This window comes from Lepidochelys kempii, chromosome 1 (genome assembly GCF_965140285.1).
Source record: "Lepidochelys kempii isolate rLepKem1 chromosome 1, rLepKem1.hap1, whole genome shotgun sequence".
Lineage (NCBI taxonomy): Eukaryota > Metazoa > Chordata > Testudines > Cheloniidae > Lepidochelys > Lepidochelys kempii.
In genome coordinates, this window is record NC_136380.1 from 111,913,991 (window position 1) to 111,929,680 (window position 15,690).

The 15,690-nt window shown below is 43.6% G+C and overlaps 1 long non-coding RNA gene across 1 annotated transcript in view; it reads left to right on the top strand.

Annotated features, from left to right (window-relative positions):
• LOC140904966 (uncharacterized) overlaps positions 1-15,198 on the top strand; it is a 33,327-nt gene extending 18,129 nt beyond the window's left edge. Inside the window, exons 2-3 of the long non-coding RNA XR_012156690.2 lie at positions 13,956-14,096; positions 14,283-15,198. This is a non-coding gene — a long non-coding RNA (uncharacterized LOC140904966). The remainder of the gene's footprint in view (positions 1-13,955; positions 14,097-14,282) is intronic.
• The last annotated feature ends 492 nt before the right edge of the window (positions 15,199-15,690 follow it).

The following is a 15,690-nucleotide window of genomic DNA, read 5'->3' on the forward strand; positions in this document are numbered from 1 at the left end:
AGACTTTTAACTCCAGCATTTACATACACGTTGAAAATACAATGGCCAGATGTGTGATGAGGACCATATAATTGCCTATGTCAATAGAAAAATTATGGTTTCTTCACGGCTTTTTTGGGTTTGTTCTGAAATCCCTTCAGAGTACTGATCACAGAGTATTATGAACTTGTTCTGTGTACAGACCAATTGCTAGTGGTTTTAACTGCAGTTATTGCATTTCAGTATAGTGATGCAATGTCAGCAGTGGCTGTTGTGAATTTAATCCTGTGTGTAACAGATGGCTCGTGATCACCGCAGTGTGGTAAACAGCTTTCACATTGCACTGTGCCTACTGTGAAGAAAGAATAGCAGAGGTGCAGTACATCCCACAGCAATGTGGCAGTGTGTCTCTTTCATGTCCATTCATGTTCTCATGAGGGAAAGTTACATTGGCCATTATAGTCCAGCTGGCACAGTGCATTAATTGGAAAGCTCACAGTTGTGTGAAAGTGTCCTTAAAGCTCATTTCAGAACAGACAACTCTAATTTATCACCACATGGGAAAAACTAATTAACAGGCAATACCTATATGAGAGTCAGGGACTATTTTAAATATATTGAGTATTATATTTTCCCCGCAGCAGCACCCCCTAGTATCTTGTGTGTGCTCATTTTCCTGTTGTGACAGGGTCAGGCCAGATGGCTACAAAAGAGTGGTCGAAGGTAGATACATTAGTTCCAGGTTAAGCAGGTCCCTTTTCCCTGGGTAAAATGACAGGGACTATTCCAGAACACTCAGGAACTTTCTAGAGCTAATTAAGGCAGGCAGGCTAATTAGGACACCTAGAGCGAATTGGGAAGAATTCTAGAACTGCTAGAATTAAGGCTAATCAGGACACCTTGTTTAAAAAGGCTGTCACTCCAGTTAGTGAGGTGTGCGCAAGGAGCTGAGAGTGAGAGGGTGTGCTGCGGCAGGACTGAGGAGTACAAACGCTATATGACATCAGGAGGAAGGTCCTGTGGTGAGGATACAGAAGGTGTTGGGAGGAGGCCATGGGGAAGTAGCCCAGGGAGTTGTAGCTGTCACGCAGCTGTTACACAAAACACTATAGACAACTGTGATCCACAGGGCCCTGGGCTGGAACCCGGAGTAGAGCGCGGGCCCGGGTTCCCTCCCTCCTCCATCCCCCCAACTCCCTATTGGATACAGGAGGAGTTGACTTGGACTGTGGGTCCCACCAGAGGGGAATGTCCCTGGCCTATCCCCCGACCCACTAAGTGAACCAGCGGAGACTGTGGGGATTGTTCTCCTTCCTCTTCCCCATGCTGGCCAGTGATGAGGTTATCTGAGTGAACGGCAGATTTGGGCCACGAAAGTGTCCAAACTGAGGGCTACTGTGAAACTCTGAGGCGAGCAAAATCCGCCAATAAGTGCAGGACCCACCAAGGTGGAGGAGGAACTTTGTCACACTGTGTACAATAAATTTCAGTGCAATTTTCCTGCAGTGTCCACATATACTTGGAAGAATCCACTCAGAGTATTTAATATTTAAAGTTTGTTGCTTTTTGGACAAAAATAATATTACAGCAAATGAAATTTCAAGAACTGACAGCAGATGATTACAAAGCTACTATGAATGTTGGCTTTTCAACAACAAGGGCTGGGGGGGAAAAAAGTAAAACTTTCCCTTTTGATTTGCTTCGCTTACACTTTTAGATGTCATTTAAGGTATGGGTTCATAACAGGTCCCTGTGATCTCCTTGTGGCAGAGTTCAAGATACTAATTTAATCTTATTGTCCCTGGTATTGAAAAAGATAAATGTATTTTTCAGTATCAAAACTAGTGAGGAAAACTGGCAAATAATATCAGTCAAAATAGATCCCTCTTCAAAGAATTTAAGAACTAACTTGGAGGGACAGCACAAAGTAAATAATTGCATCAGAATTATAGCAGCTATAAATTGAACAGAGCTATTTTGAGACACCCTGTTGTACGTAACAGCCTACGAACAGCCAGCAGAGAGAACCAGGATCCTAAGGCCAGAAACATCACATGCAGCTGCTGGGGATCAGCTGGTTCCAGGCATGTGTCTGCAGAGAGCTGACAAATAATTTGCTCCTTGTCCTTTATCAAGTTTCAATAAGTTTTGCTCTTATTTTACTTCCACCTCCCCCTTCTTTTGCAGTTTATAAGTATAAATATGTAGAGTTAGGGGCATCTAAAGTACAGGAGTCAATGAGTAGGGGAAGAGGCACTTTCATGGGTAAGATTAGCTGGAGACAAGCAATGTAGTGTCAGCTCAAGAGCTAAACCAAAAGCATGAGGGTTTGGCATGCATAATGCAGAAAGAGTGGTAGACATGGGGTGCATTACTGTGGGTCAAAGAGATGAACGAAGAGGTCTGGGTACCCAGGATTAATGAGAAATTAAAACCATTAAAGTATAATGAGAAAAAGAATGTTAGCATGATGGAGGAGGATGTGGTATTGGGGAACTGCACCTTTAAGGACTGAGCTTCCCAGACAGAGTCTGGGCAGGGCGCTGCAAAGCTCTTGTTGCTATGCACTGCAAGTTGGAACCAGACACAGAATAAAGCACTTTTGCAAGCACCAGTGATTACTGAACATCATATGATATGAGGAATAAAAAGTTAAGGGTTTGTCTACCTAGGGAGTTATTCCAGATAAACTATTCCTTATTAACTCTATGTATGGACAGTTATTCCAGAATGAGTGCACCTTATTTTGAATTATCTTAATTCACTACCTACAAGGGGATAAATTCTGGGGGAGATGGTTGATGCCAAATATTTTTCTATGCCAGATGAGTTAGCAGGATTCTGGCAAGTGCTCTATTTTTCTCAGGTCACATTTTAATGCACATGCAACATCCTCTTCGGGAGACACCATGCCTGCAGACTGCATTTGGGTTGTGTTTGGCACCCAAGGTATTTCACCAGAAAACACAACACATTTTTCTGTGATAGAGAGGACACTAAGGTATTAGAGGATATTTGATTGGGGGGGGAGGGAGAAATAGTAGCGCATGACTAAAGGCTCTGGGCAGCTGTGGAAAGAACAAGACCTGCTGGGCTAAAGCTAAACAAAATGATTTGCAAATCAAATACAAACCTGAGGGAGATTTAGTGCTTGGAGACATGCTCTCTAAAGCATTTGACAACCGTGTAATGTAGCAAAGTCTAGAGCTAGATTTTGTACAGCTCACTTTGTACATGATATAAAGAAGTCATGTTCCATCTCTGATAAAATGTGACCTGTGATTGCCTGAGCTACTGCTCAGGATGAGACTTGCAGAAAGTGATTATGGCTATTAGTAGATGGCAGCTGGGACAGCATCTTCGCAGCCCCTACCATCAATTTAAGGGGGAGCTCTTAGTCCTAGATGGTGTTTTAAAGGCGCCAGAATGGTGATTCCTAAGATGTTATAGAAAATGTTAGGATACATGAAGAGATTTAAAAAAAACATCTAATAAGGGCTAAAGAGATGTTTTATACTGGTCTTCAGTGAACAGTGACAGAGAAAATTGTTGAGGTTTGTTGCATAGGCCAAATCAGGCAAAAGAGCCCATGATGGTGGCACAGGAAAAAATGGGCCCCCTGGAGCAAAGTAGGCATAGATTTGTTTACATTGGCTGGAAAAACTAGGACTTGTTCTCGACTAAAAGAAAAGGAGTACTTGTGGCACCGTAGAGACTAACAAATTTATTTGAGCATAAGTTTTCATGAGCTACAGCTCACGTCATTGGATGTATTCAGCGGAAAATACAGTGGGGAGATTTATATACACACAGAACATGAAACAATGGGTGTAACCATACACACTGTAACGAGAGTGATCAGGTAAGGTGAGCTATTACCAGCAGGAGGGGCAGGGGTGATAATCAAGGTGGGCCATTTCCAGCAGTTGACAAGAACGTGCGAGGAACAGTGGGGGGGGGGAATAAACATGGGGAAATAGTTTTACTTCATGTGATGACACATCCACTCCCAGTCTTTATTCAAGCCTAATGTAATGGTGTCCAGTTTGCAAATTAATTCCAATTCAGCAGTCTCTCGTTGGAGTCTGTTTTTGAAGTTTTTTTGTTGAAGAATTGCCACTTTTAGGTCTGTAATCAAGTGACCAAAGAGATTGAAGTGTTCTCCGACTGGTTTTTGAATGTTGTTCTAGACTGTTGTTCTTACTTCCCTGAGGTAGTCTTCCTAGAAGATACTGCAGCTAAACAGGTGCTTGTGCATGTCAAATCTACTTTTGCTGACTAGTAATATTTGACAACAGACCACAGTTTAATGGACATGAGTTTGGGTTTAGACATTCTTCACTAGTCCCCATTATCCTCAGTCCTACAGGCTGCTGGAAAATGGTGTTTATCTCTACTGAGAGGATGTGGAGTCAGGCTCTGATCCATATTTAATATCGCTAAATTACAGAATGGCACAAGTGAAGCATGGTGTGACAGGGTGGATCACAGAAACCCCCTGGAGGCTACCACCTGATGTGCCAAGACTACTTCTGTTCCTGCTTTCCTGCCCTGCCAGCTTAGGACTCCAACATGCTGCCTGGTTTGAGCCAGACCTGCTAGCCTGCTGCAAACCCAGACCAAAGTCTGAACCACGTCCCCTAACAGCTGTAGGCTTAACTGAAAGCAGCTTACAGAAGTGTGCCTGTCTTTAACACTGAGATGCCCAACTCCCAATGGGGTCCAAACCCTAAATAAATCTGTTTTACCCTGTATAAAGTTTATACAGGGTAAACTTAAATTGTTCACCCTCTATAACACAGAGAGATATGCACAGCTGTTTGCCCCCTCCCCCCCAAGTATTAATACATACTCTGGGTTAATTAATAAGTAAAAAGTGATTAAATACAGCAAGCAGGACAAGTTTCAGAGTAGCAGCCGTGTTAGTCTGTATCCGCAAAAAGAAAAGGAGGACTTGTGGCACCTTATGCTCAAATAAATTTGTTAGTCTCTAAGGTGCCATAAGTCCTGCTTTTCTTTAGACAGAACAAAGTGAATTACCAAGCAAAATAAAATAAAACATGCCAATCTAAGTCTAGTACAGTAATAAAAACTGACTACAGATAGAATCTCACCCTCAGAGATGTTTCAGTAAGTTTTTCACAGACTGGAACTGGACATCTTCCTAGTCTGGGCACAATCCTTTCCCCTGGTACAGCCCTTGTTCCAGCTCAGGTGGTAGCTAGGGGATTCCTCATGATGGCTGCCTCCCTTGTTCTGTTCCACCCACTTATCTTTTGCATGAGGTGGGAATCCTTTGTCCCTCTGGGTTCCCACCCCTCCTTCTCAGTGGAAAAGTACCAGGTTAAAGATGGATTCCAGTACAGGTGACATGATCACATGTCCTGTGATACCCCAAGCCCTCATTCCTCCCACCCTGACTCACAGGAAGGCCTGCCTGCAAACAGAGCCATCCACAGTCAATTGTCCTGGTTGATGGGAGCCATCAAGATTCCAGACCACCATTAATGGCCCACACTTTGAGGGCCTATTGTAGTTATGCAGAGTTATATTTCATATTTCTAGTTTCAGATACAAGAGTGATACATTTATACAAATAGGATGACCACACTCAGTAGATAAGCTTCGTAATGATACCTTACAAGAGACTTTTCATGAAGCGTATTTTAGTTACATTATATTCACACTCTATATATAGAGTGCATCACACATGGGTTGCCACCTGATGACATTTTGTTCAGCAGAAAACTGAAGAGAATGCCTGCTGTGTAGAAACTGACATCAGAGGCACTGGGGAGTAGTATAAAGAGTCAGATATGGCAACATTAAAAAAAAAAAAACTAGACTGGGGATCATGGGAGCTGCCACCATGTCATGAAAATGATTGTTTGTCTCAGTAATCAGAAACAATGGTTGCAAGCAGCAGTGGTGTCGCACGAAACAGCCCCACAGCCAGAAGTGATGCTTGGGGAGTGTCACTGCCTCTCAGCCCCACAATTTGCTGCTTGGCATGTACTGAGCATGCTCACACAGACTGAGCATGCTCAGTAACATCTGCTGAAGCCTCTGCCCTTACTCTGCCCCCTCACTATTGGCAAGTACAGGTCATCTCTGCCTGCAGCCATATGAGATTGTCTCCCCAGATGGACACATTATGGAGGAATAGGCAATACCATCTCCAAATCCCACAAGGGAGGGAGGATACCGGCACCGAGTTTGCTATTTTGCCTGCAAGGGTCTCAGATAGGAAATAACTACAGCAGGTTGAGACAATGGAGCCCTAAGACATCCAATAACCAGAACAAGTGGCCTTACGGCTTCCTGAGAGCAGGAGGACAGCAGCAGTGCTGATGTTCATGGGGAGCGCGGGTCCAAGTGACAGCACCCGGCACATCAGAGACCAAATGACCATTGCTAGCAAGTTTAGTTATTAGGTTGGTTGTAAATATTTGTAATTATTATATTAATATTGGCTTTTAAAATGTTAGTGTTATTAAGTGTTGGCTTGAAAGGGAAGATGTGGTATTGAGGACTATGCCTTTAAGGGCTGAGTTGCCCAGACAAAGCCTGGGCAGGGTGCTGTTAAGTTTTTTATTCTTATGCACAGCTTGCTGGACCCAGAAAAACAACAGACAGAGTTACCTTAAGCCCTGAGTGATCACTGAACACCATGGAGTGGAAGGATATATAGCATCACACACTCTCTTCTCCATGAGAGGGGAATGAGAGATGGGCATAGGAACTACAAGTGACAGTAGTAGAGGACTCAGTACATAGAAATGTGGAGTGAAATTCATTTCACACTCACAAACTCAGAGCAATTAGAATTCACCCTGTATTTATTAATATTGAATGAAGTGATTGGGCTTTATGCAAAATATGTGTCTTGTGATCAGTTATTTTTTGTGTGTTTTTATAAAACTATGCTATTCCATGGCAGGGGTAATATTTTGGGACTGTTATTGATCAACCTTCGTAACTGTTTAACCCCGAGAGAGAGAGAGAATCAGATCTCACCCCTGCCAATGGACATAAAAGCATATTAGCTATGTAAAACATTTTGCTCTAACGCAGGCATGCTTAGCTCCCATGAAATTCAAGAGGCAGTGCACAAAGGTGTCAAAATACAGAACTAATGGAGCTCTCAGTTTCATATTCCTACTGCTACTGCCAGCAGCAGTTGTCTTATTGCCATTTACTCTTAGCAAGCTTTTTGCTCACAAATCAGGAAGCAACTTTGGACAATTTTCACAAGGAGCATTTCCATGATTAATAAAATAACCTTGCTAGAGACTGGAGTCGAGAAGGTGTTCTGCTAACTGGGGTAACAGACATACCAATAGACTGGCAAGCAATAGCAGGTCAGAGAGCGGGAGGGAAGCTTGGCTGCCGGTGGGTGGGGAGCACCCGCTAGTTTTTTGCCCTGCGTGCTCCAGCCCTGTAGCATCCATGGAGTCTGCGTCTATGGTGTCAGACATAACTGTTCTGATCTAGCAGCATATGTACACTCAGTTACATGTGTGCAAGGTGCAGGGCATCAGGCCACCGGTCATCAGTGGGAATGGAGGGAGCAAATGCCCTTTCAGGATCAGACCCATTAGGATGATTTGGCATGTAATGCTTTCACAAGGGGGCATTCTTTGCCAGGTTCTACATCACTGCCCAGTGTAAGTCACAGAGCAAAGTAATCGTTATTACTGCTGGGCCCCAACAGAGTTATTTCTGCTTTTGGAGACATAAAGGAAGACAAGGTCCCTCAGTGATTTTCAGGATCAGAGAGCGGGAAAGAGTGCACTGGGGAGGTGTGTGAATTAATAAAGTGCAGGTCTGGGAGAAGGAGCAAGCAGGGCTGATCAGACAGTACTGCTAATCATGTAGCCAAAGGGCACTTCCCGAGGTAGCCTCAGCCGGTAGGGGCAACGTGGTGAAATTCTAGTGAGAAAATTTTTGCTCCTGTTCCACTGCTGCAGAGCATCAAGTAGGGACTACTTGTGCAGCCTGAGCACTTTGGAAATAATCTGAGCCGGGGTCGGTGGAAGCCTCCTAACAGTGGGTGGTCACTGTTGCCCAAACTGTCACCCCTCCCATGCCCCCCCCCCGAACGACCACCCTGGCACTGCCCCTTCCTCATGAGGCCCTGCCCCTGTGCTGCCTCTTCCCTCCCCCCAGGACCTCTTCTCCTCTCTCCCCCACCCCTCAGTCACTCATCCTTATGGCTGGTTAAAGTGTGTGTGGGGGGGGAATGGCCCTCTGTTCTAGTGTTCCTGATCTGAGACTCTAGGGGGGAAATCAAATGTCATTCCCTTTGTCAGGGCTCAGAGTCCATAGCAGGTTTCTCCTCCTCCTGTGCAACAGGAAATCTCTATCCACTGCTCCCCTAGCTCCTGCCACAAATAACCACACCAGTTATTTGTTATGATTATTAATCATTTGTATTGCAGTGGCCCCCAGAGGCTCCAGTCAGAATAGTGGCCCCACCATGCTGGATGCTGTACACACACCACCTACATGGGACGACACAGTCAAACATACTAACTTTTGTCCCTGCCCTTGTGGGAATGAACCACCCCAGCTGGCAAGATAACACCACTTGGAGCAAGTGCAGTGGAGAAATGGTTGGTGGGGGGAGAAGATGGAAATCACATATTGAATCTTGGGCCTCAGATCTAACCCTGGGAACTTCAGCACCATCCCAGAGCTCTGCACCCCATTTCTCCTGGGGATGGGCCAGGAGATGACAGGGTAGAAAGCCCATTGTACTATGAGGAGCATGACATCACATAGATTGCCTCACCTCACTGGCCCAGCATCAGACTCTAGTTTTTGCTTCAGTAAAGCACAGAACTGATATGACTTCCTGAAGTGCATGTTAATGAAGTGGAAATCAGGAACTTCACTAAGAATTGTTAATTGCAAAACATGTACTAGCAGCTCTCTTCAGAGCAAGCCCTTACTGAATTGTTTAGGCGTGGCCCTGAATAAAGATTAAGTACCTGGGAAGAGCCATTTAAGTACATAAGGGATTAAACTTTAAATCTTTTCATGCAACATTTGTCTGACAGTTATGTACTGAGCTTGAGCAATTTTTTCCTACACTTAAACAGCCACTTCAGGAACATGGGAAATGCACCATCTACAGGTCACTGGGAACACCACAGGAAAATCTGAGAAATGATAAACCAAAATATTTGCTCAACAACTGTATGGAGAAACAGGGACACCATTTCAGATGGGGGGAAGCGGGGGAAGAAGGAGGAGGAGAGAGGCAACTTTAACTGTGATTCCAGAGCCTAACAATTCAGACAAGTAGATTTAAACCGAACACCATTACACTACTTTAAACCTTTTATGGTACTGCGACGATTTGGATGATGCACATGAATGATATTTTATTACACCCCCAACTCAAAGATTGTTTCATAATACCCCACAACTGAAGTGCTTTTCATAGCAGCAGTTTTTGTATTCTTACTTTTCCATTGCACAAATGAGTGAAATTCTACTAACTTTAGAATTTCAAATCAATGAACCTCAGATTTTTATTGAGGTCAAAATATATTGTTCAAAATTTTGTAGTAGGAAGATCAAAACTAAAAATGAAATAAGATGGACCATATTCTGGTCTCATTCACACAACTCCAAATTCAGAATAATGGTTGAAACCCATACAGTTACTCCAGATTTACAGCAGTGCTAAGGAGAGCAGAATTTGCCCCTCTGTGTTCATTAGTTGCAATTTCTATTGGAAACTGTGCTAGACATAGCTATGGATAGGGATTCTCTGGTAAAACCCCTCCCTATGTGGCACGCTATATTGAAGAATTCATTTATCACAACTTACTGTAAATTACTGTACCTAATTACTAGAACATACTTGATTGTGTTTCTTTGTAAAACTGCTATAAAATAAAGATTGGAACAAACATTGCCTTCCAGTCAGATTAGAGTAGGCCTTTGTGTAGGACCAGTTGCAATCCCTGAAGCACATTTGTCACACAGCACTCAGATAGGAATTGTAATGATCTTTACAGGTCTTAGTGCTCTCACTACGTCTAGAAATGAAGTTGAACTATATTTTACCTCTAGAAAATGGGAGTCTGACTCATCTTACTCCAGTCCATGAAACTTGTAAAACACTGGTTTATCTAGATTAAGGTTTCTAAAAGGGTTTTCAGAAGAGTAAGGTTGAATTACCTTAACTCTTATTTCCTGGTTTTTAGAGGTTTGAGTTATGCTGAAATAGTTGTTCTGGAAGGGCACAAGATGCCACCAGAAAGCCTTGGCTTAGTGTTAAAGGTTGTTGGGGTTTTTTTTGACAGTGAATTATAATAGCAAACACTAGATTTTTTCAGTCTGTGACCCTTATATCGCTAGGTGGTAGCAGAATGTGTATGAGTGGTCTGGTTTCCTTGATCATTGTGGTTACTGACCTGTTCTGCTATCATCCATTCACTAACAACTGAATCTGATGCAACCAATTAGTGGTGTCAGATTAGAGGGATTAAATTCAAACCTGCATTTAATTTGCAGAACAGACAGTTGCTTCACTTCTGACAACCCTGACCAGCGACTGTGGGTTGCCTGGCTATAAACGTATAATCTAAAGCCCTACAATTGATTATCTCAGTCTTCTCCACCTCCTTCTTTAAATCATAGATTTGTACAACACAAACTCTTCAAGGAGGCTTATGAACTAACTACTCTTTTACATGTTGGGTCAGGTTCTACTTGGATGCCGAGATGCTATTTGGAGCAGAGGTACCCCTGAGCCCTCTGACTCACCAGCGTGGGCTCCCTCTCACACTGTGCTGCTGTGAGAAGCTACAAAGCCCTCCAGCCTGCACTTTCAGCAGCATACATCCAGATAGACACCCTGGGGCAGAATGCAGTATAAGCCACTCATCACAGGCAAGGTTGGGTTTGGACCTGCTGCCTCTGCCTATCCTTGGGCTGTCTCCTGCAACCCCAGTACCTGTTGCGCCTAGAACTAGGCCACAGCCTGGGGCTTTCCTGGCTGGCCCTTTCCCAGCCCTGCTCCAATCTAGGTACTCTACTTAGGTCCCTACAGCCAGGTCCCTCCCTCTCAGAAGCTAGAGAGAGTCTTTTGAGCTTCGGCCCAGCAGCCCCTTTATAGGGTCAGCGAGTCTGTTTGGGGCATGGCCACAGCTGAGGCTGCCTCCCAATCAGCCCAGCCTAAGGCGCCCAGCCCTGGCCCTCTCCAGGGGCTGGCTTTTAACCACTTTGGGCCGGGAGCGGGTGACCACCCCGCTACAGGAACCTATATTTATCTGCATTCTAAAGCCATGTGCCCAACTTGGATGTGTAACGGTTGCAGACTTACCACCGCAGCGCCTCCTGATGGTGCTCCGGGAATTAGCTCAGTCCAACTCTGAGCACCCTCTGCAAGTGGTGTCTTGCCCGTTGTCTGCTCTACTCTGCAGTTTGAGACCCACATTGCTCCCCTGCTCGACAGTGTCCTCTTCAGGACACTGCCCTCTGGCAGTGCCCACTGCTTTTCTCACCCCCCCTTCCTCTTCTGAGCCCAGCAATCACTACATTCCTAGAATCCATCAATTATCCCCCACCCACAAATTTCATTCCCCAGTATTTTATGGGACTGGTGTCTCTTATTTTCCCCTCTGTCCATTCATCATTTTTCAGATGGCACCCCTTAGTCCAGCTAGTTTTTCCTGTGTACACACACACACACACACACTCTCTCTTTCTCTCTCTCGTCTATGTCCCAATTAGCAGGTCACTTTTCATGCAGAAGTGAGAAAGAGGGAATTTTTTTTCTTATCTTTATTTTAAAAAAACCCTAGGGCTGCTGTTTAATCGCAGTTAACTCATGTGATTAACTCAAAAAAATTAATTGCAATTAGAAAAATTAATTGTGGTTTTAATCACACTGTTAAACAATAGAATGCCAATTGAAATTTATAAAATATTTTGGATGTTTTTCTACATGTTCATATATATTGTATTCTGTGTTGTAATTGAAATCAAAGTATATTTTTATTAAAAATGATAAACAAAAGAAACTATATTTCAATTCACCTCATACAAGTACTGTAGTGCAATCTCTATCATGAAAATGCAACTTACAAATGTAGATTTTTTTGGTTACATAGCTGCACTCAAAAACAAAACAATGTAAAACTTCAGAGCCTACAAATCCACTCAGTCCTACTTCTTTTTCAGCCAATCACTTAAGAGACAAACAAGTTTGTTTACATTTACAGGAGATAATGCTGCCCTCTTCTTATTTACCATGTCACCAGAAAGTGAGAACAGGCATTTGCTTGGCACTTTTGTAGCCAACATTGCAAGGTATTTTCATGCCAGATATGCTAAACAGAAGTCTTAAAGGAGAAACACTCAGATGCTGAAACTACAGAACCTAAACCACCAAAAAAGAAAAATAACCTTCTGCTGGTGGCATCTGACTCAGATAATGAAAATGAAAATGCATCCATCTGTACTGCTTTGGATTGTTATTGAGCAGAACCCATCATCAGCATGGACCCATGTCCCCTGGAATGGTATTTGAAGCATCAAGAGACATATGAATCTTTAGTGAATCTGGCATGTAAATATCTTGCGATTCAGGCTACAACAGTGCCATGCAAATGCCTGTTCACACTTTCAGGTGGCATTGTAAACAAGAAACGGGCAGCATTATCTCCTGCAAATGTAAACAAACTTGTTTGTCTGACCAATTGGCTGAATAAGAATCAGAACTCAGTAGACTTGCAGCCTCTAAAATTTTACATTGTTTTATTTTTGAATGCAGTTTTTTTTGTGCATAATTCTACATTTGTAAGTTCAACTTTCATGATAAAGCGATTGCACTACAGTATTTGTATTAGGTGAATTGAAAAATACTTTTTCTTTTGTTTTTTTTACAGTTCGAATATTTGTAATAAAAATAAATATAAAGTGAGCACTGTACACTTCGTATTCTGTGTTGTAATTGACATTAATATATCTGAAAATGTAGAAAATATCCAAAAATATTTAAATAAATGGTATACTATTAATGTTTAACAGTGCGATTAATCGCAAGATTAATCACGATTAATTTTTTTAATCGCTCGACAGCCCTAAAAAAACCTCAACAAGATTGGTTTTTAGAAGATAATTGTATGTTGTTTTGTGGAATCCTTGAATCTTTTGGAAAAGGTCCAGAGACTGTGTGTGTGAAACCCAAAACTTCTTCAGGTTCCTTTAATTATTATGCAGCCAGCTAGAGTTATCAAACTTGCTAACTTTCCCTACCATCATACCACCATAATTCTAATAATTCCAGCCACATTATTCTTGATTTCCAAAATGTCAATACATTATTTGAATAAAGAAAAGGAGTACTTGTAGCACCTTAGAGACTAACAAATTTATTTGAGCATAAGCTTTCGTGAGCTACAGCTCATTTCATCAGATGCACGATGAAAAGCTCACGAAAGCTTATGCTCAAATAAATTTGTTAGTCTCTAAGGTGCCACAAGTACTCCTTTTCTTTTTGTGAATACAGACTAACACGGCTGCTACTCTGAAACCTGTCATTATTTGAATAGTCACTTATCACTCCAGCATTAAGACATGACAAGAGATGTTTTCATGGCCTAATAATATCATTACAGCATTAAGAGGTTGATCCTGCAAGTTGCTGAGGCCCAGATACTCAAGGTTCCTGGTTTCCATTGAAATCAATGGAAGTTACTAGCCTAAATACCTTTGAGGATCTGCATTAATGCTAAGGGGAGTTGAGGGTGCCGTGCCCCTCTTGGAAGCACTTGGCACCTTGAGGTATTATGTTCAGGACTGAAATGCATTATGCAGCCTCGATTGCTAGCTACTCAACCTGTGTTTATTAAGCACAATACACAATACATCTTTTCAGGTCTTACTGCTTTTCCAGTATGGGTAACTAGTTTTGATTTTTAATCTTAAGAATTATTGTCTATATCTTTCTCTAGAGACTAGCTCATCCCAGTGTTGACTTGTTTTAGGATGGCCGGAGACCAGCCAAGAGATTCGTCTCCCTACCCACATCTATCATCGTGTTTTAAGATCACCCAAAATAAAAACCAACAAGGAAGTATAGGAGTAAAACGCAGGTATGTTTATTAGGAACAAGGTAAGCAAACGGGGTATGCTATAAAGGACTCCCAACACACGTAAACAAGGTAAACAGGTAAAGTTGACACTATATACTGACTGTGACCAAAAAGTGTTTATTCCCTTCCCAAGATGGGTCCCAGGTAAGGGGTATGGAGGACTACTATTTCTACTATTTCTTGCAGCTTGTGTCTGGAGCCTCCTATCTCACAATGCAGATCGGGTCTGGAACCGACCAGGTGACTCAGGAGGGTGAGGAGTGGACCTCGGGCAACAAGTAGGCGATAACTCTGCTTGATGCTGGTGATTCTTCTTCCTCCTCCCCTGCATCGTCATGTGTGCAAGTAAAATCCAGATGAGAGGGTGGCAGCTAGCAGTTCACCCTTGCTGGCAAGTGTGTTAAACCCTCCCACAACCCTAAGGTGCTGTGCTCTGGCTTACACACCTGAGTAGAACTGATCCAGCACTCTGCCACTCAGATGGGCAGCACCTTCCCTCTGACGTGCTGACCCTTATATGCCCTGCTGTTACTGGGCAGATCACATGTCACATGGTTCCTCAGTTTCAGTAGAAAGGGCAGGAAACTATACCTAAGGAGAGGGAAGAAAGGCAGCCAAGATGGATTCCTAGTTGTTGTTGTCAGAAATACAGAAATTCTCCCCCAGCACCAGAAGGAGAGTGGAAATAAATGATTGGTTTATTCAGCTGTCAACAGTGTGTCATTTTTTCTTCAGGGCACAAACACAGTTCATATATTGCAACCTCAGCGTTCAACAGTCAGTTACAAGTAGCCAGGCCACTCACTATACAAATCGATTCCAAGGCACAGCACGAAGACTGCGTTGCTCTTTTTCAAAGCCACAAGTCTTGCATAATTTCTCCCCATGTTACATATCCCATCTGCCCTGTGCAGCCCTGTTTGTGTCAGCCCTCATGGAAAATAGCAAACAGGTTGTGTCTGGTTAGATAGTTGCAGGCTTTGTTTGTCTTCATTTCTCATGCTTCTTGATGTTCTCATAAGGATTATTACAAGACAATTACTGTATGTGTCTTTATTATTCTAATCTTCTTGCCACAAGAAAGCCTCAGTGGTACAGATAAGCAACCAGTGGTGAGCTGGAGCTGGTTCGCACCGGTTCACTAGAACCGGTTGTTAAATTTAGAAGCCCTTTTAGAACCGGTTGTTCCACGAGGGACAACCGGTTCTAAAAGGGCTTCTAAATTTAACCGGCCAGAAGTGGCGCCTTAGGCGCCGACTCCACCTGGAGCACCCAAGGGGAAAATTTGGTGGGTGCAGAGCACTCACCGGCAGCTCCTCACCCCACCCCTGGCCGCAGCTCACCTCCGCTCCGCCTTCTCCCCTGAACGTGCCTCCCCGCTCTGTTTTTCCACCCCCCAGGCTTCCCGCGAATCAACTGTTCGTGCAGGAAGCCAGGGCAGGCTGAGAAGCAGACCGCGACTTCCCGCTCAGGTCCAGGGAGGCGGAGGTGAGCTGGGGCGGGGGGGGGGGCGTGAGGAGGGCCGCCTGCGCCACAGCAGGTAACCCGGGGGGCAGGCAGGGGAACCGCTCCCCACCCCAGCTCACCTCTGCCA